The sequence below is a fragment of the Cololabis saira genome, unplaced genomic scaffold (genome assembly GCF_033807715.1).
Source record: "Cololabis saira isolate AMF1-May2022 unplaced genomic scaffold, fColSai1.1 scf181, whole genome shotgun sequence".
NCBI lineage: Eukaryota > Metazoa > Chordata > Actinopteri > Beloniformes > Belonidae > Cololabis > Cololabis saira.
In genome coordinates this window covers 5,133-28,877 of record NW_026906345.1, presented here as the reverse complement: position 1 = coordinate 28,877, position 23,745 = coordinate 5,133, and the positions used below count along the sequence as shown (strand labels likewise).

At 48.5% G+C, this 23,745-nt stretch overlaps 1 pseudogene; it reads left to right on the top strand.

The window, feature by feature from the left end:
* The first annotated feature begins 14,266 nt into the window (after positions 1-14,266).
* LOC133439546 (uncharacterized) lies at positions 14,267-22,964 on the top strand (annotated as a pseudogene).
* The last annotated feature ends 781 nt before the right edge of the window (positions 22,965-23,745 follow it).

Genomic DNA, 23,745 nt, shown 5'->3' with positions numbered 1-23,745 from the left:
CAGCAGCCTCAACCGCCAGCGCTAGAAGGGGCTCTTGGCACCGGGTTGCCAGGATCCTCTGCTTCCCAGCTCCATCAGTCCCAACAGGTTACCTCGGTTGGGGGCCATCGGCATCGTGATGTCGGTACCCGGCATCCCTCCCACCGCATTTCAACCCAGTTTCCTTCCTCAACCAGTTCCGGCCCCGCAGGCAACTACTCATTTCACCCCGTCCACAGCTAATCCCGCCGTCCGTCATCCCAACGCTTTCGCTTCCCGCCCTTCCCCAGTTCCGGCCAGTGCCTGGCCTCCCTCCCACCGCATTTCGGCCCGGTTTTCTTCCTCGACTCGTTCCGGCCCCGCGGGCAGCTGCTCGTTTCGCCCTGTCCGCGGCTGGTCCCGCCGCCCGTCATCCCAACGCTTTCGCGTCCCGCACTTCTCCGGTTCCGGCCAAACCTGCGCAAACAAACCTACAAAAGCTAACTTCGGGGCCGGGGTAACTAGCACCGGGTTGCTAGCCCCCCCCAGCCCACCCCCAGCACCTACAACAGCTAACTCAGCGGTGTTACTAGCACCGGGATGCTAGCACACCCCGCCATGTTTCGGAGGAGGCATGCCGCCAGGGGGGCCCGAAACACCACTCTCCCGAGCCTGACAGCCGCCCAGAAACTTCTGTCTCTTCAGTCGTCCACATTCCACCCGGTTCATCCCTTCTGAACATCCGGCATCACTGCAGCTCACCATCTTTCAGCCTTTCCAGCCCACCTCCGCCATCGGAGGGAAGAGGACGCGGACAATCCGGATCAGCCCATAGCAGTCGTCGCAGGTCGGATTTCCACCCACACCAGCAATCTCCTCCCTCCCTCCCCAAGGTCCCTGGCACCGGGATGCCACTACAGCAGCTAGATCCGGCTGGGGTTTCTGGCACCGGGATGCCACTACAGCAGCTAGATCCGGCTGGGGTTTCTGGCACCGGGATGCCACTACAGCAGCTAGATCCGGCTGGGGTTTCTGGCACCGGGATGCCACTGCCCCCCCCAGCCCACCTCCACCAACTACAGCAGCTAGATCCGGCTGGGGTTTCTGGCACCGGGATGCCACTGCCCCCCCCAGCCCACCTCCACCAACTACAGCAGCTAGATCCGGCTGGGGTTTCCGGCACCGGGATGCCACTGCCCCCCCCAGCCCACCTCCACCAACTACTGCAGCTAGATCTGGCCGGGGTTTCTGGCACCGGGATGCCACTGCCCCCCTCAGCCCACCTCCAGCACCTAATCCACCTCCAGCACCTACAACATCTAACTTCAGCCGGGGTTACTGGCACCGGGATGCCACTGCCCACCTCCACCAACTACAGCCGCTAGATCCGGCCAGGGTTTCTGGCACCCTCTCTCATCGCCACCCGCTTCCGGGCTGGCGTACTTCAGCGTCCGCTGGCGAGGTACATACCCTAACTTTTCGACACCTTCAGAGGCCCTCTGCTGGAGCCTGGTCACCCTGACTTCCGTTTTCTCCGAACTCGGGGTTCCATTGTCCGCTGAGAAAACGGTGGGCCCCTCCACCTCCCTCGAATTCCTTGGTATCACTCTCGATACAGATCTGTTTCAGGCTTCTCTTCCAACCGAAAAGCTCAACCGAATCGGTCTTCTTATTTATCGGTCTTCTTATTTCCTCTTAGCCCCAGGCTGCACCAAACGCCAACTCCTCTCCCTCCTGGGCCACCTCAATTTTGCCATGCGCATTATTCCCCAAGGGCGGGCCTTCATCTCCCACTTGCCGTCCATCGCTTCCGCTGTTCCATCTCTCTTGTCTCCCATCTCCCCAGACAACTCGAGCCGTGCCGAGCTTCGTTGCGGCTCAACCTCCTTGCCACCTGGAAGGGGATCACTTTCTTTTATGATGACCAACTGGCTCACCCCCACGACATCAATCCATACACTGATGCTGCTCCTTCAATCGGTTTTGGGGGCTTTTACGATGGCAGATGGTTCGCAGCAGGACGGCCCTCAGAGCGTGCAAACGAATACCACAACGTTTCGACCGAACCATAGATCATCATCGTCATTGCCATCGTCATTGCCATCGTCTTTGGCATCATCATCGTTATCGTCATCATTATCGCCATCATCATCATCGCCATCATCATCATCATCATCATCATCATCATCATCATCATCATCATCATCGCCATCATCATTCATCGCCATCATCATCGGCATCGTCTTCGCCACCATCATCGCCATCATCTTCATCGTCATCATTATCTCCTTCGTCATCGTCATCGCCATCGTCATCGCCATCGACATCGTCATTGCCATCATCATTTGCATCGTCATTGGCATCGGCATCGTTATCGCCTTCGTCATCGCCATCATCATCATCGCCATCATCATCATCATAATCATCGCCATCATCATTCATCGCCATCATCATCGGCATCGTCATCGTCATCGTTATCGCTTTCGTCATCGTCATCGCCGTCGTCATCGCATCGACATCGTCATTGCCATCATCATTTGCATCGTCATTGGCATCGGCATCGTTATCGTCTTCCCCATCGTCATCGCCATCTTCATCGCCATCATCATCATCGCCATCATCATTCATCGCCATCATCATCGGCATCGTCTTCGCCACCATCATCGTTATCGCCTTCGTCTTCGCCTTCGCCATCGTCATCGCCTTCGTCATCGCCATCATCATCGCCATCATCATTCATCGCCATCATCATCGCCATCTTCTTCGCCACCATCATCGCCATCATCTTCATATCGATAAGTATCGACATAATTAATAAAGGACGCTCCAACTCCACATCCATCATGCTGTTCATGCGCCGTCTAGTCTGGCACTCAGCCATACATCAATTTATCCTCCATGCAGCACATGTCCCCGGTCACTCCACCACCATCACCGACTCTCTTTCTCGTTTCTCATCCCCGAAGACCAATCCCCCCTGAATACTTCGAGACCCTGGCCAACTACTTGTCTTCCTGGAAACCACAGAGCACATCTTCAACAGATCCTTGCGTCCGAGTCAGGACAGTCGTCACCCGTTTCTGGTTTCACCATCGCTTCCGTCATATACTCTCCTTACCTTATCTTATCCCCAACGCACTACTCCGGTCACTCCTTAGGATCGGAGCCGCCACTTCAGCCTCCCGCCACGTATCCCAGAGCACCTCATACAGCTCATGGGCCGATGGTCCTCCCAACTATCATCGCTACATTCGCTCAGATCTTAGCGACCTCAGACCACGCCTCAACCTGGCCTCCTACGGCACCACGCCTCTTCCGGCAAACCTTCAAATACCAGCCTAACCTTCACTTCCTCTTCGCTCTCGTTCTATGCACCCCTCCCCCCCACCCCTTTTCTCTTCTCCTTCTTCCCTCTCTTTCTCTACCTCATAGATTCCTAGGGGGTTCGTCGTTGCCCGGGCGCTGCGGCGGATCCCTACCAGCTTCCCCACAACGCATCGACTGATCCGTAGATCACCATCATCGTCATTGTCATCGTCATCGCCATTATCATCACCATCGTCATCGTTATCATCTTCGTATCAATAAATCATTTAAACGTATCCTGTTGATGGCGTGGTCCTTGCTAGTGAATTGGAGCTTAACAAGCGAATTTCGGGAGCAGGACCACGCCTCAACCTGGCCTCCTACGGCACCACGCCTCTTCCGGCAAACCTTCAAATACCAGCCTAACCTTCACTTCCTCTTCGCTCTCGTTCTATGCACCCCTCCCCCCCACCCCTTTTCTCTTCTCCTTCTTCCCTCTCTTTCTCTACATCATAGATTCCTAGGGGGTTCGTCGTTGCCCGGGCGCTGCGGCGGATTCCCTACCAGCTTCCCCACAACGCATCGACTGATCCATAGATCATCATCATCGTCATTGTCATCGTCATCGCCATTATCATCACCATCGTCATCGTTATCATCTTCGTATCAATAAATCATTTAAACGTATCCTGTTGATGGCGTGGTCCTTGCTAGTGAAATAAGAGTTAATATCTTTTCCTCAACAAACTAGTTTTATCTGAAGATTGGGGTTAATTGCACCGCAGAGAGCTGGCCAGCAACTGCGTTTAGCTGGAGAAGTGGGAATAAATCCCGTGTTTTGATCCGACCCGGTGTGTGTGTGTTTGTGGTTTAAGGCTGTTTATGGTTCTGCGTTAAATCGACGCAGAACCTACGGCGTAGGGTACGCGGCGACACGCACCGTACGTTGCGCGTCGACACGTACCCTACGCCGTGGGTCTGCGTCGATTTAACGCAGAACCATAATTCAGGCTTTACTGTGTGGAAGCTGGTGTTTGGTCGTTACAGCCGCGATCCAAAGCGACCCGACGACTCTTTCACTCTTTTACTTTGTTATATCAGATACTTGGCCTCCGTGGTTCTGCCTCCGAGCAGGAAACCGTTGAAAAGTTAAACCATTCATCTTTTCCCCACGTCTGTTGTGTGGAGCTGCTGCAGCCACAACAGCAACGGGTTACCAGCTTCTGCGGAGCTTGCGCTCCACGCCCCGCCCATTTTCGTCTCGACTGCGAATCGGGAAGGAGGGGGAAGTGACGTATGCCGTAAAGCAGTCAAAGTCGTAACGATTTGTAGTTTTTTAGTGTGGCAGGGTTCCTACCATGCTCCTCAAAGTTACATAGTACCAGTGAAGGTGATACAGACTCCCTCAGACCATGACAGAGGTGTCATTAAACCTGTTGGAAGTTGATGTACCATCACAATGACTCTGGAAATATGATATTAAGGTGGAAATTTACGTAGCGTCGCTTTAAAGCTTTTCTCCCACTAGGGGAGTTTTTACCTGTCATTGTTTATGTTATGTTTATGTAATAATTGCTCGGGGGCCATGTTCTGGGTCACTGGAAAGATCCAAGAGACAACTTCTGTTGTATTAGATGCTATATAAATAAAAATGAATTGAATTAAATCCAGTTCAATAAAATAATGCATGATGTCTGATCTATAATTTGACAAAAAGCCCCAATCAGAGGTAATTTCTCTGGAGATTCCATTAACCTTTAATTTCTGAGAGCTGCTGGATTTTTTTAGGGACATAAAGGAGTTCATCCTTGCCGAGGGATGAGTTTGCTTGTTTCAGGAAGTCTGCATCCAACTGAATAAAGTCAGGAGTTTGGAGTTTGCTCTCTCCAAAGCCAAGGAGATCGACTGCCAGTGACTTCCTGCTCATAAATACTGGCTGGACTTCTGATCCTAACGCTCACAACCCTGTACTTTAACCCAACATCCTCCCAAACCGGCAGCTCTGATTCATGCAGCCCAATGTTACTGGTGGCGGACGCGGCTCCGAGATCTTGTTTGCACGAGAATTTGGATATATGTTTGATCTTTGTTGCATGCAAAACACACGCAGACAATATTCAAATGATTGTGTGATGTATTTTTCTAACACTGAGAGTGCAGTGTGTTCACTGTTGGCATCCGAGGCTGACGTCGGTACAGGGCCTGATTTAGAGTCCCTGAGGATATGAGCCTGAGCTTTGATCTCATGACATCACGGTGGCATCTCTTCCCATCTAAACTAACTCAGCTCTGAGCCTGATCGAGAAGCTCTTGCTGTTTGTTTTGGACTTTGAGCTTGTTGATCACTTCCTTTTTATGTCTTTCTTATTTTAATTTTCAATAAACCCACTCGCCCGTCTCTGTTTTGCAGTGAAACTCACAAGTTGCACTAACGAACGCATTTCTTTAAACACATTCACAGACAAATGAACGGCAGCAGCGAGTTCATCTGGCTTCTGACTCGTTCTTCAAAGGAATCCAACTATAACGACGTTAAAATATGAAGTAGAGTCCAGACTGATAGTTTATTTCATTGCTGAGTCACCTTTGTTAACATTCATACAAAATAAACTAAAGATAAAGTTTGAGGAGGGGTTTTCGTTCCGCTGCTAACCTACGTGCTGCTACCTGGATTCCATCGCTGTCGCAGACTGATGAAGGAGTAAATGTTGGTGACCTGTTTGCCTAAAATGTCATCATGTGGAATATTGCAGGTCTTCCTTCTCCAGCCAGGTACACCCCCACCGACAGCTGACAGCCATCAGGAAGGGTCGGAGGGGTCAAGGTCATCTCTGTGACCTCAGCAACTCTGAGGAAGTTACTGAAAGCTTTGAAATAGAGAAGTAAGTTGTTCATCCATAACGCTGGAAGTGAACCCAGGCCACAAACAAGACCCCGACCGCAGAAACGCATCATCGTCCATCACCACAGCCGCACGCCGGAACTTCAGCTGCAGTTCTCTTGCTTTCCGTTGGATGAGGTTTTTTTAACTTCCCTGTTAGAAAAAGATTAAAGATTCTGCAGGTTTTGAAGTCAGAAGAAGAAATAACATATCTGGATGTTGGTCTCCTCTTATAAGAAGGCCATATTTTGCATGTCTCCAATGGTATGTGTCTAAAGTTGGAATCAAACTCCTCATTTTTCTGCGGCCAAGTTTCGGTTGGCTCGACTTCGTGTCCTGAGGTCAAAGCTCCTCACAAGAAAATTGATTGGAGGCACATGCAGCCATCAGGCCTGCAACTTCTGATCTGTCTGAAGAGAGCCCGCTTTTCTGACCTGCCGTCTGCAGACAAGCAAAGAGATCACAAATCAGAGGAAAAATAAATAAGCGTTCCTCCTCCTCATAGCTTCAGCCGGGCCAAGAGTGATAAAAGCATATGTGAAGATGAATGGAGCGATCTTTCGCGAGATGAAACATCTTGAAGGGAGGCTGCGCTCTACTGTAAATTATTTCCTGTCGTATGCATCACATTACGAGAACCGTGTGAATACGGCGAGGGTTTTAAATGCTAAGAAACACGTGTAAAAGCAGTCAGACATCCCTGACGAGCTGTAGTCATCTGCTGAGGGGCGAACAGAGGTCACCAGAACTGCTGCTTCTTAGCAGGCCTCCAGGAGATGGCTTTGTCAGATGGAGTTGGGGTTGAGAGATCAGATTCAGAATGTGCTAAGATGTGACCCACATTTACAAGGTCTGTCCAAAATGTCATCTTTATCTCCAAATCTTCAGCAGGTGGCGGCACACGAGGACCAGAACCGAGGAAAACTGGGTTATAGCATTATAACCCAACGCCATAACCTAAAATTTCTCAGTTCTGGTTCTGTTCTGGAGCTGCTTTGCTGCATCTGGTACGCATGAATCCTCAAGACCATTGAGACAAATGTGTCAGAAGGCTTGGTCTCAGTGGCAGGTCACGGGTCCTCCTACAGGATAACGACCCAAAACACAACTAAGACCAGCCGAGAATGACTAAAGAGATGTCTGGGAATAATCTCCTCATCTCACAAAATAAGTCTGTTTCATGGTTTAGGACATCTTTATTGTTTGCACAGTTTGTGGTTTGAAAAACCAATAACGTGTGCTCGATGCCTGTCATCGCGGTGCTACGGCACCGATGAACAGAAAACAGAAATAATACTGTTTAGCAACGAAGCATCTGACCGATTTATTCCTTAGAAAAGCAAATGTAAAACCGGTTCTCTCTGTAAACGCCATCCGACACTTTAACTGAACCTCTTTCATAAGAGCTCGAATTATTCCTGATGATCTCAGCTGCAGGCGCAATTATGGTGAATGGGTGAATATATCTAACAAACATGTCTCTACGTCCGCCGAAAAAAGTGATCATGCAAAGATGCAACAAAGCCATCAGGTTTAAATGCTGACCGGGAAAAACGAGGAACGTCGGGTACAGCAGGAACGTTTGGAGAAGTGTGAGAAAATCTCTGTGTTTTGTGATCCTGGCCCCTGATGCACTTCTGGAATCTCTGTCCGATATGCAGGAGATACCACGACATTAGTAAAATTCACAGCTTGGAGAAACGGAAAAGTAACAAAGGTGTCAGACATCTGGAGTTTATCTCTGGCTCTTCTTCTTCTTCAGCCAGTTCTGAGATAAAATGTATGAGGAGCACCGTACAGTCTTCTCCTCCCACTTCATTCCTGAGATATCAAACCCACACGCTTCATTCCTGATCGACATCAGCGCCGAGCATCCCGCGGGAGTAACTCTGGAGGTTTATCTGCTGCGTCTGACCCAAATATGTGGAAACAAAGGCAGACCAGAGCCAGAACAATGACGAACGAGCTTCAAACCTACGAAGACACAGTGGGATGAAAGGCAGCGGATCCGTACCTGGTTGAAGACGAGAAAAGCTTTTTACGGCCTGATGCTACAATCAGCGGGTTGTATAGCTGAACCTTCAACATCAGTCTTGAAAGATCTTGGCAGGTACCAGCTCCCTTCCTCGGAAAACCTGCCCCGGATAGACAGAAGCTGGAGCTCGCCACCAGCCAGGGAAGCAGAGGTTTCTCTTATTTATATATATATATATATATATATATATATATATATATATATATATATATATATATATATATATATATATATATATATATATATATATATATTTGGCCGGGTTTCTGCTCCATCTTCCAGATAAATGAACAGCAAAGCTTGCTGGGAACTGTTTTCGTCGGTGGCTATCCTTTCTAAACGTTGAAGTTTTCATGACTTCTCCCCAGCCAACATAAAAGCGTCTGAAAATGAAGCCAGCATTTTTGGTGAGCGATGAAATGAAGGAGATTTACGAGTTCGGCGGAGAGAATTAAATCAAAGCGCGGCAGACCTTCCAAAGCACGAGAGAAATGATTTAATTCACTCTGAACACAAAACTACAGAAAAATCATTGATTCTTCTGTTTTAGTTGGATTTAATTCAACTGAGTGGGACACAATAAAGCCGCTTTCCTGCTGCACGCCCGAGCCGGGTCAGGGTCGACGGTTGTGTCAGCATGCAATAAAAGTGTTTTGATGAGGTTTTGATGAGGTTTTGATGTGGAGACTGACAGGTATGGACTTGGCAGCGGCTGATTTCAGCTGCTGAGAAGTGACGCATCCAAAAGTGGAAAAGCACGTTGATTTGGGAGTTTTGGTCTGGATTCTTGCTGCCTTTGATAACTTGTGACTCACCACGATGTCGAAATCCCACCCAGGATTTAAACAACCGTGGGTTACCATGGTCCAGAACAAAACAGTTTAGCATTATGATAAATGTATTTATTTTTCTTCTTGGTTACAGAGATCTGGGTTTTTCTCCGCTGGTAGATTTCACCTTAGACCCGTCTGAGTGCTGCGGTCAGTGGTATCAAAGAAAGCTACGTGTCGGTTGTTCTCTATCTAACCCCATCCTCTGAATCCTCTTCTCTCACGTTAACTGACTTTATCTCCATAACATCTGGCGTGTACCGTCCCTCTGATGTTCTCGTTACCGATCCGATCCATCCTCATCACTCCCAAAGGGAACCTCGGTATTTTAACCTCGGCCACTTCCAACTCTGCCTCCTGTCTTTTCCTCAGAACCAGGGTCTCCAAGCAACATCTCCGGTCTTTTCCACCCTCTCCGTTTCTCTGGACTGTTGATCCCAAATACTTGAAATCCTCCACCTTCTCTGCTCCCTATAGTCCGCCGTTCCTCTTGGGTCCCTCATGGGTTCCTCTCGGGTTCCTCTCATTCACACACAGTCTCTCCACCTACAGCAAACAGGAAGGGGCTCAGAACCAACCCTTGATGCAGTCCCACCTCCACCTTGAACGTCTCTGTCACACCTACCTCACCACCGTCTTACAGCTCCCATACATGTCCTGCACCACTCATACAGAATTATATGGCTGAGGAACCAAAACCACTTGATGATGTTTAGGTTTGGATCAGGATATAAAGGTACCACATTTCACTTGGCTCACAACATTAAAAACTGATTGTAACAGTGTTTGTGTGGATTTATAATGACACGGGTTCCTCCTAGCAGCCTGTGATGTAACTGGAGGAAGAAACTAATTCATGACCAAACTTAAAGGTGTATTTGTGGTCCATCTCAGTGAATTTCTTCTCTTTTCATCTCTACATAAATCAAATATACAAAAGGAAGATGGTGATGTAATTCAGGAGTATCTGATTCTGAGATTGTTCTTCTGCAGCCACCCAGTCTGACAGCTTTGAATGGAAAATAGAGGCACCGACGAGTTCCTCCTCTCTCCATCATGAACAATCAAGCCTCCCCGTCTCATCTCATTTCAGCATATCAGGGACATTGATACGCTCTGCTCCTACACTGACCCGGGCCTCGCCGTCCACCCCGATAATATGGTATCAATCACACTACCATAACGGTTCTCTTGGCCTGTTTCTTTCTCCTCAACTGCTCCCTGGTACACCCCTGAACTCCGGTCCATGAAAACCGACTTCATAAAATAAAACGGCCTCACCATCCACGAAGAAATCCTCCATCGACCTTCCCGCCCCCTCGGCCCGCCTCCTCTGCCCGCCTCAGCACCATGAGCAGCAGAGCCTTCAGCCGCTCGGCTCCAGTGTTTCACAATACAGTGTATCATCATTTAGGGCCTGCTGTTCTGGATCGGCACATCTGGGTCCTCCACAAGTGTATAATAGTAAACTGTAATGTTATTTAATCAAACAACTGGTCTTGGCATCACTTTGGTGAACAGGGAGGGACTCGCAATCGCTTGAGTCCTGGCCTCAACTACTGTGTAAAAACTGTCTTTGAACACTCCACCTCTGCTTGTCCTGTTTGACCTTGAATGCAGCACGGCTCGCTGTTAGCCTGTTAGCACACATCCACAAGCACTCGCTCTCACGCAAATGTGGCCCCCTGACATTCTCAGGTGATGAATTCAGAGTGTGTGTGTGTGTGTGTGTGTGTGTGTGTGTGTGTGTGTGTGTGTGTGTGTGTGTGTGTGTGTGTGTGTGTGTGTGTGTATTGGCTATCGGCTCGAGGTTTTAGGAGGCTCTGGGACAAACTCTGCCAAGTTTTCTTAAACGCTGTTACACACACACAGAAAGTGACTCAGCTCGTCTGGCCTCTTCACTCATCTGGATGTGATCACCCCCCCCCCCCCCCCCACACACACACACACACACACACACACACACACACACACACACACACACACACTCATGTATGTAATGTGACGATGTGTAACTGTGCATTCTGACACAATCCAACTTTTGGGACTCCATCTTTCATCCCTTTCCCTTCTTTCCAGACATGGCTGCGTGAACCCGGGATTTCTTTTCTTCTTCATGTCTCATTTTTTCCAGTTTCGTATTTAATAACACATTTTTGTTAAAAAGCCGAAAACTTGAATCTTCTGCCGCTTTGTAATGTTGTCTTCTCACGGCGCTCTAGAAACCTTCTGACAGCAAAGATATCCCTCCGTGGAACATTTTAGTTTTGATTTTCACGTGTTTCACATTCTTTGTTTCTAAATTCTCCAGCAGGCGGGTCAGTCCAGCATCATGCTCTTCCTCTTCTCATAATATGTTCTTAAGGGGGTTCTGCTTGCAAGGACATCCATGGAAAGTGGGAGGTTTTGAAAGCAGAACGTTACTGAGCTCTGTCCAGAACACGGATTCAAACCCACGCCAGCGCCGACCTCCAGACGCCTCTGAGTCCAGAGATGCTGACCTCAGACTTCTTTCTCTTCCTCAGCTTCCTCCGTAGTGGCGTCCTGTTTTGATGGAGGCTCCTCCTCGTCCATGTGGGTCCATCAGCTGTTGATGATTGTAGTTGTCTTCTGAGTGATGACAGACGTGCGCTCTCATGCTCTCAGATTCAGATGCTCCAGATTCCTACACGTTTTATGACATTCTGCGCTGCAGGAGGAGAAATTAGCTCATTCTTTCAGCCATTTCTTTTAGAAACATTGTTTTTAAACATTTCAATCATTTCTCACTCACATGCACTAACAGAAAGTCGAATTGTTGCCTTAATCTGACCGATATTGAATTTTCAAAAGCCATGTATACACCATAGCCGGCTGTAGTCGAACCGAACTGAAGCTCTTGAGATGGAGCTTTTAGTGATAGATAATGTGTCCTAATCCGAGTTATTCCAGCATATATACCAACCCACGTTTAGCCGAGTTACTGACCGCCCTGGGACTCAAATTCATGGATGGAAGGAAAACCCGGAATGGTGAACGCCAATGAAAAAGTGTGTGTGGCGCCACCTAGATTTGCGGAGTCGAACGCACCTCCCTCAATAATCGATTGTCTTCTCATGCATGTTTACTTGGATTTCTCTGAACCTCCAGTTTAATCCTTAGCTGGATTGTTGTCAATAGCTTGATTTAGATGTGCATGGAACCGCACTGAGTGACTTGTTGGTGAACATGAGATCCCCAGTGGATTCTTGCTCCTCAGAGTCTCTGGCTTTCATTCACTTTTACGTTCCTCCGGTTCCTTCTTTGTTGTTTGTCTTCTTCTACTGTGTTGATATTCAGGCTTTCGCAGTGTCGTCACTTCCAGAAGGGGGGGGTCCCTGCGCAGTCATTAGCTTGGCTAAGCGTGGGTTGTTACATGCTGGAATAACTCAGATTAGGACTAGGACGACAATCTGGCACTAAAAGCTTGATCTAGAGAGCTTCCGTTTGGCCCGGCTATGGTGTATAAATGTCTTGTAAAAACTTTGATATCGGTCGGATTAAGGCAACAATTCAGCTTTCTGTTAGTGCGTGTAAACGACTGATACTGATTTGGAACCGAATCATCATTACAATCACTTGACGTCATTACCTGCTTTTATTCCCACCTCTTTACTGGGATTATTATGGCATTATTATAAGAATTATTCGTATAAATTAATGTTTTGAAATGTTTTACCAGCCTTATGTTAAGAAATTAAACAAAGTTGTTCAGCCCAAAGACTTCCTTGTGTGTTATGTGGTTTTGTTTGCTGAACCTCTTCATGAATGACACGATTCATAACTTCTTTTAGGTCTGAGGCTCTTTTATCGGTTGTTGAAGCTGTTCTGGGACAATGAAACTCCAAACTCCTCGTTAAAATTGATGTAATAAAGTTACTTCATAAGAAGCTCGACTTTCTTTCCAAACTTGATGAAAGCGTCAACCACCTCCGTCTTCATCATCATGATCGTCTGAGCGGCGGGTTAAATAACCGCTTGTTTACAGTTTTTGGTCATCTGTGTGGCGGCCTGCTGGGAAACTCCACTCTGCCAAACTTCGTCTTGTCTGGAAAACAAACTCGGAGTGACCTCGCAGCGGCTTTCATCCTCGGGACGGCCTCAGCTCGCTGGGCTTTTGGCCGCACAGATCTTGTTGCCACTGAGTTTCGAGCCACAGCTGAAACTTTCCATCTTGGCACCTCTTCCCTTCCGTCTCTGCTGGGCGGCTTTGGTGTTTATGCGCGTAGTTACATGAGTTTTGTCTAACATTGAAGAAGAAATCTGCTCCTTCTGAAGCCTTCAGCTGTTCTTAAGGGAGATAATGTCTCATGGAAAGCATCGTAAAAGTTAACAGACCATCAGAGGTGCACTCTGGACTCTCCGCGTCTCTGTAAATCAGATCCGTGGCATAAAACAAACTGCAGCAACCCCAGAAGACGAAGAGAAAATTCCAATTCGGTGAAGTTACTTTTTTGTTGTTAAGAGAACTGATTTCTTGAACTTCCTCCGAATACATATTTGAGGGATGCTAAAAAGCTAACCACCAAGGATTTCCAGAAACGTTAACAGATCAAACCAGAGCACACCTGTCAAGTCTCCCGTTTTGGCCGGGAAACTACTGTATTTTACCTCTCTTTCCCGCTGTCCTTCCCTATTAGTATTTGCCTGTAAATTTCCCGTTTATAATATAACACTTTTTAAAAAGCATTCCTGTGCCTCTCCAAACTGTGAATGGTCACTAGCCTCGCGAGAACTTCCAATTGCGTAGCGACAACGGGAACAAACTCGGAACAACAAATCAGAGAGATGGACGTAACTAGTGTGAAGACATTTCTCCCAAAAAAGCAAAGACTTCATGTAAATAACTCTAAAAATGGGAAACCAAATTTACTTTCCTAAAGAGGAGCAGGATGGCGCTCAGATACGTGTTCTGAAAGTTATTTCGGCTAGAGGCACAGAAACATGATGCGTCTGTGTCATCACTCAGTGAATAACAGAGAGCCACATGAGTGAAAATGTAAACGTTTCACTTGAAGACAATCAATGTGTATATAAACTGAAAATATTCAAAATAAATAAATGTTCTTTAATTTACTTTTGTGTTTTCATTTAGAGTCTATTATAGGAATTACATGTATAGGAATTTCAGTGTCAACCACGGTAGGCCTATCAGATTCTGAGCACATAATTGTAGTTTGTAAGTTGTTGACAGGTAGATATTTTGGATTTCTTGAAAACCTGTCTTGAAATGTAACCATGGTTGGGCTGGTGGGACAGCAGGTGGAGGACAATTCCCCTTATTTTCAAATCCAAAACTTGACAGGTATGAACCAGAGCTCAGGTGGCTCAGGTTCCTGCACCCACCTACGCTCAGGAGTTGTAGGACGTGACCAAAAGAGCCTAAAGTGCCTAAAATGAGTTTCCTCTCATTTAGCATTTAAGATGCCTTTCTGGGAAGATGTTCCTGGCGTGTCTGTCCGGGAAAAGGTCCTAAAGCAGATCCAGGACATGCTGGACAGATTATATGCTCTCAGTGGGTCTCTGTAGACGGATGGATGGATGGATGGATGGATAAAGGGATGGAGGGTTATCCTTATAAATCGAACCGTTCTAAAGTTAAAGTGCACAATCTCATGAATCCTGTCAATCTGCAGTCACATGGAAATGTTTAGAGAAAAGGAACAATACATTTTCTGTCCTCTACTTCGAAGCTGCAGCCAAACACAGCTGGGAGTTTTTAGTACGATTACATGAACAATAAACCCGAACCCTCGGATTTTCTTGTGCATTTGGCTGATAAAGTTTAAACTATAAAATGACCAGAAATGTTTTGTTTCATTTGTTTTTGTTGTTTTTTTTTTAACCCACTGAGCTGCTGCAGATCTGCAGGGTGTGTGTGTCTGTGTGTGTGCGTGTGTGTGTATTTGAAGGCAGTTCGTTAACAGACGTCACATGGTTTTCATTTGCAGCTTTTATTGACCAATAATTATTAACCAATAAACACACTGGTGTGGCGTGTGATGTTTGTGTGTGTATGTGTGTGTGGGGAGTAACAAAGATGACGTAGGAACGGCTCTGTCGTGTTGCTGTGACAAACGTAAATACATAAGATTAAACTTCCTTTTCTTTTCTATTCAATTTAAATTGTATTTCTCCTTTATGCGAATTTAAATAAAAGGGGACCAAATCTGCGCCTCTTCTGGTCCAACAGCGCCCTCTAGCGACTAAACCTGGAAACATACCTTTTTTTCTGTGTTTCTGTTTTCAGACTGTAAAAAGCAGAACATTTACTTATTCATTTTTTTAAATAATGTGTTTCCCATTTGACATGCATTTAATTTGTTAATATGAAGGATGTATTGCTGTTATCCCGCTTTTCATCGGTTTATTGCTGTTTTCTGATGCATGAGCGGATAAAGATGCTTTAAACATAAAGCAAAACAGCCATCCGTCACCAAAGACATTGTTTTCTATTCCCCTCGGCGTTTCGTCACGGTTCGCTTGGCTCCATCGCAACAATTACCAGAAGTCTGCAGTGATTCAGAGCGAAAAGAAATCCCGGGACTACAGCCGCGCGTTTGTTTCCAAACAAGCTCGGAGGAATAAGACGGTGGTGCGGGGGCTGAAAAGTGAAACTGGTCGGACCACACACCCGCAAACTGTGATCAGGACGTGGATGGATCTCCGTTTCCCAGAAATGAGCTTCTTACCCACGATGGAGGACACCGAGGGAAAAAACCCACTCCTCTGTCCAGCTGCTCAGGGTCGCTGACGCTGTCGGGCCGATTCCCGTCTCTTATTTCTAAGTGATGGGGCTTTAACTGCCAGAAATATTATTTGTCATCATTTTGTTTTATTATTTCTGTGATATTTAGGTGATTTATTTCCAGCAGTATTGTATTGTTTTTTGTATTTATGTGTAGGAATCTTTCTTCATACTCTGTGTTGCGCAGGGACACTAAGTTATTGAAAGCTCATTTAGCAGGGGCGTCACTAGGTTTTAAGGACAGGGGGGGCTTAGGCCCCAAGAGATGCACAGGTTATGAGCGAACGTAGCACACGAGCACGAGCTTTTCCATGCAACAACACTGTCCTTATGTGTTTGTGCCATCTCATGCATGCCAAAGATGACTAAAGCTTTCTTCCAGTTCTTGCGAATGTAGCAGAACGAGGGAGCTGCCCTTAATCAACACAGCTGGTAGCCAGCCAATAATTGGTCCAGCTGTGTATATAAGTGGCAGCTTTCCCTGTGTCTTGCGCTTCCCCCATTGCGTCATTTCCGCCCCGGACGTTCTTGCCTCTCAGGTAATGCTGCTGCTGCTTCACTCTAGTTGTTAGTCTTGCTCTCTCAGTATGTTAAAATAATTTGTATTTCCTCTCAGAGCGGCGACTGAATGCCGTGCTCCTGTTGCGTGATTTAGCATCTCCTGTGTAGGTCTCTCTCTCTACTATGGTTGTTATCCACGCTGGCTGAACACTAGTGTGGTCACGGACAAATGCTGGTGACCGTGCGGGTTTCCTCTCTCCCTCACTCTATGCCTGTGTGAACCTACTAGAAGGTATGCTATTACTTTTGCTGCCTTCCAAGTTTACTTACTTTTAGCTTGGGATACTAATTTAGTTTTGTCTATAGTAGGAAGGCTCATCAGCTGACGGAGTCCCCGGTGGTGTGACGTCAGAACCACCAGCTGATTAAAGCCGCCGCTGCTGTTTCGTCTCCTGCTGCTGTTTGCTGCAGTTTGTTGCTTGCTTGCTTGCTTGCTCTCCCACTTGCCCTCACTGCGGTGCTTGTCTGCTCTGCTGGGGTCCCCTGAAGTCTCGCCCAGATCCCGGATTGACCAGGCATTTTTCCTGTTTGACCACCTGGAGGGTGAAGCGAGAGAGGAGATAAAGTATCGCCCTGGTAGAGAGAGAGAGAACCCTGACAGAATATTTGCCATTTTACAGGAGCTTTACGGGTGCTCAGAGTCTTATGTCGCTCTGCAGGAGGCTTTCTTCTCCAGGAGGCAGCAGGAGGGAGAGACTCTTCAGGAGTTCTCCCTCGCTTTGATGGGCCTCATGGAGAAGGTGAAGCAGCGTGCACCTATTTGCATGCCAAATGCTGAAGTGCTTCTGAGAGATCAGTTTGTTGAATATGTGTTGGATGGTTCCCTGCGGTGTGAGTTGAAGCAGTTAGTGCGTAGGCAACCTGACTACACTTTGCTTGAAATCAGGGCAGAGGCAATCCGGTGGGAGCGGGAGGGTTTACCTGGCGGTGAAAGGGGCCGCAGTTATTCAGTCCCCTCAGTGTTTGGTGTCCAGTATGGTGTTCAAGGTGGCCCCCAGTGTGCTGTCTCTTCACCCCCAGTGTCTGAGATGGGTGAGATGAGAAAGATGCTACAGCGTCAGCAAGAGCAGCTCAGTCAACTAACTGAAAGTATTGCTCAGTTGCAGAATTTCCAGCAGCGCAGTTGTCCACCTCGTACTGGCCCCATAATATGCCGGCGCTGCAATCAGCCTGGTCACATTGCAAGGGATTGTGCTGGAGTGCGTGCTCCGCTTCGCTCGCAATTTCCTTCGCAACCCCCAACCCATGCTGGTAGGCGACCTCGTTCTGCTTCGGTGTCGGAAAACTAGTGCCCACTGAACTGCAGAGTCACAGTTTGGGTGGGGCTGCTACTGGCTCACAAGATGTCTCGAGTAGCTTAGATGTTACTAGGGATGGGAATTGATAAGATTTTTTCGATTCCGATTCCATTTTCGATTCTGCTTAACGATTCGATTCTTTATCGATTCTCTTATCGATTCTCATTTGGAAAAAAGAAACAAAAAAACAATTTTAGTATCAACTTTGTTTTGATAAAACAAAGTTGATACTATTTTTACTAAATACTAAATTACTACTACTAAATTGTTTCTTTGTTTCAATTTCTTTGTTTCTCTGATCTTTTTTGTTCAAAGATATAAAACTTTTATATCTTTGAACAAAAAAAATATAAGTGAGGTCTTAAGATGCCCCCAGCCTTGGGCTCCTCGATGGTGCCAGGGGGTCCCCACGAAATTATTTGTAATATACAGTAAAATATGTATTTAATATAAAATAATAAGAATAAAATAAATATTCTTCTGTACAAATTAACTAAAAACAACAAATTACTTTGTAGCAATTGAACAAGAATGTCCAGTAACATGTTCAAGACTACAAACTTAGTCCCTGCTTGGTGACATTCATCTATTCTGGCCTGATACTCTTCCCTGCCTTGATGAAAGGAGGAACTAGCGCTAGACTGCTCTTTAACTTCTCCATAGATGAGTTGACGAGCTGCAGCTGTGTCGGGAGCTCCGCTGTCCACCGGAGCGCATGTCACGTCCACGTGGCGCAGCTCTTCTAAAGCATGATTTATGGTTCCGCGTTAAATCGACGCAGAGCCTACGGCGTAGGGTACGCCGTACGGTGCGTGTGCCGCGTACCCTACGCCGTAGGGTCTGCGTTGGTGTAACGCTGAACCATAAATCACCCTTACCACACGCAGGCTGACTCCGCGCTCCCAGCGCATCAGTCGGCCGAGTCCTAACAGTTTCCCCCCTTTGTTGAAATGTCCACATTGCAAGAATTGTCGCCTTGTTTTCATCCTTTTTGGTAAAATGTAACCAAACTTTCCAGCGTTTATGCCGCTTTGTCCCCGTGTTTTCCTGCTGGGTGCGAATGCGCACGTTGCGCAACGTGCTTGGTGACGTCATTCGCGCCCACTGGAATCGATAAGGGAATCGTTTGTGAAAAAGGCAAACGATTCCAAGGAATTGAAACACTGGGAACCGGTTCTCAACAAGAACCGGTTCTCGATTCCCATCCCTAGATGTTACTGAGCTGATTTCTTCTTGTCCCCATTTAGATGTGGACATGGGTGGGGTGAAGGTCCCTAGCTTAGTGGACACTGGTTCCATGGTGTCCACTGTTTCCGAGAGCTTTTTCTGCCAGCATTTTGAGCCTTGGGGTCCGGAGCGCCTCCGATCATGTCACTGGCTGCAGCTCAGAGCTGCTAATGGCTTGGCAATCCCCTATATCGGCTACTTGGAGCTTGAGGTACAACTTTGTGGTAAGGTGATGCCCCGTTGTGGAGTGTTGGTTGTAAGGGACCCCCCTGGTGGTGTGTCTGCGCAAGTGCCTGGTGTGTTGGGGATGAATGTGATCCGCAAATGCTACCATGAGCTCTTTGGGCAGCATGGTGTGGCTTTGTTCTCCCAGCCCTGTGTCTCTAAGGCTCCGGGGCCTGTTGTGCAGGCACTGCAGCGGTGCCATCGTGCTACTATTGCAGCCCCAGAGGACAGTTCAGGGAAGGTGAAGGTCAGGGGTAAGAAGGCTTGGCGGATCCCTGGTGGTGTCATGAAGATTGTGGCAGCCACTTGTTCTGCACAGTTTTCAGGTTCCACAGTGTTGTTTGAGCCCCTGGACTCTGGTTTGCCTGCGGGGTTTCTTGCCTCCCCTGCCTTGGTTAAGGTTATCAGGGGCACAGCATACATACCGGTGGTTAATGTAGGGTCTATGGACATCGTGTTGTATCCCCGCACTGTGGTTGGCACATTGGACACAGTTAACGTGGTCAGCCTCCCATCTGGAGTCACTGAGGTGCAAACAGGGACAGCTACCATGTCTTCCCAGACAGTTTCACCCACGGTACCGCAGCAGCTGGAGGGCCTGGACCTGTTGGCTCTTTCAGTTGAGCAACAGGGTCAGGTGAGGTCTCTGTTAAGGCAGTACTCCAGTGTTTTTGCAGCTCATGATGGAGATCTGGGTTGTACCAACCTGATCTCTCATGACATTCCTGTGGTTGATGATGTTCCTGTCAGGCAACGCTATAGGCGTGTTCCACCCTCAGAGTATGAGGCTGTTAAGGAGCACATCAACCAGCTGCTGTCATCACAGGTAATAAGAGAGAGCAGCAGTCCCTATGCATCCCCCATCGTGCTGGTGAGGAAAAAGGATGGTAGTCTGCGCATGTGTGTTGACTACAGGCAACTTAACAGTAAGACCAGAAAAGATGCCTTTCCTCTACCACGCATTGATGAGTCCCTTGATGCTTTGTCTGGTGTCTTCTGGTTCTCTACACTAGATTTGGCCAGTGGTTACAATCAGGTGCCAGTTACAGAGGCAGACCGCTCAAAGACGGCCTTCTGTACACCGTTTGGCCTGTTTGAATGGAACAGAATGCCATTTGGCCTTTGCAACGCCCCCAGTACCTTTCAGAGGTTAATGCAGCGCATCTTTGGTGACCAGCAGTGCCAGTCACTGCTATTGTATCTTGACGACATTGTGGTTTTCTCATCGTCGGTGGAACAACATCTGGACAGGCTGAAGGTGGTGCTTGACCGACTTTAGGCTGAGGGCCTTAAGGCCAAGCTCACCAAGTGCTCCTTCTTCCAGCGGGAAGTAAATTACTTGGGTCATGGTGGTCTCTGGTCACTGGTCAGGGTGTCTCCACTGACCCAAGTAAGATAGAAGTTGTAGCCAATTGGGCAGTTCCCACCACAGTCTCTGAGTTGCGGTCATTCCTGGGCTTTGCCAGTTACTACCGGCGTTTTGTGGAGGGTTTCGCAAAACTGGCGGCCCCTCTGCACAAAGCAGTGGCTGAATTTGGTCGCACTCAGGCTGGTAGAAAGTCTGAGCGTGGGGTTATCAGGTGCTGGACGGACGAGTGCCAACAGAGTTTCCAAGCATTGAAAACCAAGCTCACCACTGCCCCTGTGCTGGCGTACGCCGACTTCTCCCTCCCTTTCATTCTGGAGGTCGACGCGAGCCATGGTGGTCTAGGTGCGGTGCTTTCCCAAGAGCAGGCAGGTAAAGTAAGACCAATCGCTTACGCCAGTCGAGGTTTGAGGCCCACTGAGAGGAACATGCAGAACTACAGTTCCATGAAACTCGAGTTCTTGGCCCTTAAGTGGGCCATGACCGAAAAATTCAGGGAGTACTTGCTGGGTCACAAATGTGTTGTCTATACAGACAACAATCCCCTAAGCCACTTGTCCTCGGCCAAACTGGGTGCTACTGAGCAGCGATGGGCTGCCCAGCTTGCATCGTTTGACTTTGACATCAGGTACCGGTCAGGGAGGTGTAACCAAAATGCTGATGCTCTCTCGTCAGCACCCCCCTGGTCCCCAGACTGTGGAAGCAATGCTTCCTGGCACTGCTATGCCCCAGTCCTTGCAGCAAGCTTTAGGGTTGAAGGTTGACGTAAGTACAGCTGCTATTGTAGCCTTACCACAACATACCCCCCCTGAGATTTGTGCCCTTCAACAGGCTGACCCTGTCATCCAGACTGTGCTGGCATTTTGGAGGCAGAAGCAGCGTCCTAGCCAGGAGGAGCGGGCCCAGGTATCCCGGCCTGCATTGGCTCTGTTGCGGCAGTGGGACCGGTTGGTTGAGAAGGATGGTATCCTTTACCGCCAGGTGTTACGGTCGGACGGTGCTGAAGCTGTGCTCCAGCTGTTGTTGCCGGGTGCGATGGTAAGTGAGGTGTTGACCAAGGTCCACCAGGAGCATGGGCATCAGGGAGTAGAGCGGACACTGGCGCTCCTCCGGTCTCGGTGCTACTGGTCTGGCATGTCCTCTGACGTGGCCAAATGGTGCCAAAAGTGCGAGAGATGCCAGGTTGCTAAAGATGTTCACCCAACAGCTCACAGCTACATGGGACATCTTTTAGCATCACGCCCCAACGAAATCCTGGCCATTGACTACACCACTCTAGAGCCTGCACAAAATGGTGTGGAAAACGTCTTGGTGATGACAGACGTCTTCAGTAAGTACACAATAGCTGTCCCTAGCAGAGACCAGCGCGCCCCCACAGTGGCTAAGATCCTTGTGTCAGAGTGGTTTTATAAGTTTGGAGTTACTGCTCGCTTACATTCTGACCAAGGCCGTAACTTTGAGAGCTTGCTTATCCAGCAGCTTTGCAGTCTGTACGGTGTTGTGAAAACGCGTACCACCCCGTACCATCCAGCTGGGAATGGACAGTGTGAGCGGTTTAACCGCACCCTCCATAACCTGCTACGCACACTGCCGGTGTCTCGGAAGAGAGACTGGAACTCGTGCCTGCCTCAGGTATTGTACTGTTACAACACAACTCCCCATCAGGCTACTGGAGAGTCTCCCTTCTTCCTGATGTTTGGCCAGGAACCCAGGTTGCCCGTAGACTTCCTGTTGGGTAGAGTTGAGAGACCTGTTGGCGGCACGGTTCACGAGTGGGTCCAGGAGCACCAGGCTCGGCTGCAGATGGCGTTTGAAGGCGCAAGGGAGCGCTTACAGTATGCAGCAGACCGAAGGAAGCACTACCATGACCAACGTGTCAAAGACCTGCCACTGAGGGAGGGTCAAGTGGTGTTCCTGCGTGACTTCACTGCTAGGGGGCCACACAAGACCCGGGACCGGTGGAGTTCAGTAAGGTATGAGGTGTTGAGGGCACCGGCGGAAGGTGGCTCTGTGTATACCATTGCGCCAGTGGAGGACCTAACTAAGGTCAAACGGGTTCACCGCACCATGCTGAAGGCCGTGGTTGGCATGGACTTGCCTGGTTATGCCTCTCCTGCTCCTTCGTCCTCGGAAGGGCCCCCTTCTGAGGATAGCTGCTCCTTCGAGTATGATCTGGTAGTTCTTGGGCAACAGCGCCCAGTGGGTTCTTCTGCCCCACCCCCCACCAGACCAACTGACCCAGTTTCTTCTGAGGGTGGCGTGACAGTGACCTCCTCTGCAGGAGAATCCTCATCTCTGGCTCCACTTAGTGGAGCATCCACCTCTGGGGTTGTTTCCCGAGCCGGTCGTGCCAGTCCCGGCCAGGAGGCGCCACGCCGGACGGCACGGTCAACCGCTGGGTGTCACCCTAATGTTCACCACCTCCCACGTTCAGTGGGAGAAGTGGGAGCCGCTGCTCCTTCTGCTTTGGTGTCCAACTCAGTTCAGGCCATCTTTAGACCTTGGAGCTAGTCTGCTCTCGGTTTGTTCATCGTCGGGACGACGATGCAGAAAGGGGGGGTAGAATGTAGCAGAACGAGGGAGCTGCCCTTAATCAACACAGCTGGTAGCCAGCCAATAATTGGTCCAGCTGTGTATATAAGTGGCAGCTTTCCCTGTGTCTTGCGCTTCCCCCATTGCGTCATTTCCGCCCCGGACGTTCTTGCCTCTCAGGTAATGCTGCTGCTGCTTCACTCTAGTTGTTAGTCTTGCTCTCTCAGTATGTTAAAATAATTTGTATTTCCTCTCAGAGCGGCGACTGAATGCCGTGCTCCTGTTGCGTGATTTAGCATCTCCTGTGTAGGTCTCTCTCTACTATGGTTGTTATCCACGCTGGCTGAACACTAGTGTGGTCACGGACAAATGCTGGTGACCGTGCGGGTTTCCTCTCTCCCTCACTCTATGCCTGTGTGAACCTAATAGAAGGTATGCTATTACTTTTGCTGCCTTCCAAGTTTACTTACTTTTAGCTTGGGATACTAATTTAGTTTTGTCTATAGTAGGAAGGCTCATCAGCTGACGGTGGTGTGACGTCAGAACCACCAGCTGATTAAAGCCGCCGCTGCTGTTTCGTCTCCTGCTGCTGTTTGCTGCAGTTTGTTGCTTGCTTGCTTGCTTGCTCTCCCACTTGCCCTCACTGCGGTGCTTGTCTGCTCTGCTGGGGTCCCCTGAAGTCTCGCCCAGTTCCCGGCTTGACCCCGATAATAAATGTGGCGATACAGTGCCATTTTCTTTTAATTAATTTAGTTTAACA